Genomic DNA, 1,797 nt, shown 5'->3' with positions numbered 1-1,797 from the left:
CTCCCTCCACCAAACCGCCTCTCTTCAGAGGCTTGGCCATGGGAACCCCAGGGGCATGTGTCACAAGACTGGAGGGTGCCCGGGATGGGTGCCTCCCTCGGCCCCAGATCAGAGAGAACAGAGCAGGAGAAAGGCAGGAGCGGGGGTAGCAGGCTCCCCAAAATTGAGAACAAGCTTGGAGGAGCAGCTACGAGGCACTGTCCTGGGCAGCTTGGCTCCAGATCCACCCTGCCAGCTGCTGAGCTGCTCTCACAGCCGGGACGGACGGCCACAGCTCAGACAGGGGCCAACAGCCACCAGGCCCACCAAGCGTCACTCATCTATTGGAATTTAACCACCCAGTAACTTCCCACTTTTAGGACAATGAAATACGAGAAACCCACACCCCCTCAAGCAACACAATGAACAGCACAACCTGCAGTGTGCCCACGGCATGCCCAGCGTGGTCCTGGGCATTTCCCCTGAGCTGCTGACTCCCACCATGCCCTCTGAGTGCACCACTGCTGCCATGGGTCCCAGAGGGGACGCAGGATGGAGAGGCCAGTGGACCACAGAGCCAGCAGCTCAACCTGCAGGGGCTACAGCTTGCCCCCTTCTCCCGCTGGGTGAGGTAATGAGAGTGTCTGGTGACAGACTGGCACGTACACCACAGCTTCATGAGAAGGGTGGGGGTGGTGAACAAACCTGGAGGCACGCTGCCCACCAGATCCCCAGGGCAGCCCACCTCCCCATGCCCACTCCTGTAGGGTGGAGCAGCAGGCACCAGCCAGACAATCTCATCTGAACTCAAACCACAGCTATCACCCGCTTGCCGGCCTGAGTACACGCAGGGAATGTCCACTGTCACCAGCAGAAGCCCCACAGAGAGATGCTGCTGGAGGATGGCTCCCCTCGTTCCCAGCCTCTGCACGTGTGCATGGAATGGTTCATGTTAAAACAGAAAACTAGGCAATTCCCCTGCTGTCCAGTGGTTAGAGCTCACTGCTCTGACTGTCAGGGCCCTGGGTTCAATCCCTGGACAGGGAACTGCATGGGATGGCCAAAATAAATAAATAAAAGGAAAAAGGAAAACTATCAAAGGCCATGGAGCATTTGGGGGCCCAAGGCCATTCCCACCACAGGTCTGGCTTTGTAAGGCCCCTGTGCACCCTGGTCTTGGTGCCAGTGCCCGTGCCTGCACACTCGGCTCTCAGGCAGACCCCAGCTGCAGGCTGTGTGCCGTGAAGGCCTGGCACAATATCAGGCAGAACACAGGCTGGTAGTGGCAAGGGCCCTGGGGGACCTCCTAGCTTGCAAGCAAAGAGGACCAAACAGGGATGAGGAGGAAGAACCAGGTCACAGGATCCACAGCACTGGCACGAGACCAGAGTGGCAAGTGCTCTGGTACCCCTGATCAGAACTTGCTACTGGCACCAGCCTGGGGCCTGGTCAGCCCTGCTGGCCGTCCAGCTTTGTGGCAGCATAGCGTGGACAGGGTACCCTTGTCCTGCTCTGTCAGTCCAGCCACCTTTTCTCAGGAACCCTCTCTGAAGGCAGAGAAGAAACCTGCTCCAAGAAGTGCCTGGCACAAGGTGCCCACTCTCTATTCTCCCTGCTGGATTGGAGAAATTACTTCCCACACTCCAGTTCAATGAGTGCTCCTGGTAGGTTCTCACAAAGCCCAAAGCCCTTGAGCACGTCCACAGCTGAGCAGCTCAATACGCCCTCGCCCACCCACCCCCACCAGGCAAAGGTGCGCTGGCGAGGTGGCACTCCATCGGCTTGTGGGCAGCAAGGGCCCACCCAGATGTCCCTGTC

At 58.8% G+C, this 1,797-nt stretch overlaps 1 protein-coding gene across 1 annotated transcript in view; it reads right to left on the bottom strand.

The window, feature by feature from the left end:
- The window catches only part of NARF (nuclear prelamin A recognition factor), a 17,573-nt gene that overhangs the window by 4,629 nt on the left and 11,147 nt on the right, over positions 1-1,797 (bottom strand). The window lies entirely within an intron of this gene.

Source organism: Bison bison, unplaced genomic scaffold (assembly GCF_000754665.1).
Source record: "Bison bison bison isolate TAMUID 2011002044 unplaced genomic scaffold, Bison_UMD1.0 scf7180017864371, whole genome shotgun sequence".
Classification (NCBI taxonomy): Eukaryota; Metazoa; Chordata; class Mammalia; order Artiodactyla; family Bovidae; genus Bison; species Bison bison.
This window is presented reverse-complemented; position numbering and strand designations above follow the sequence as displayed.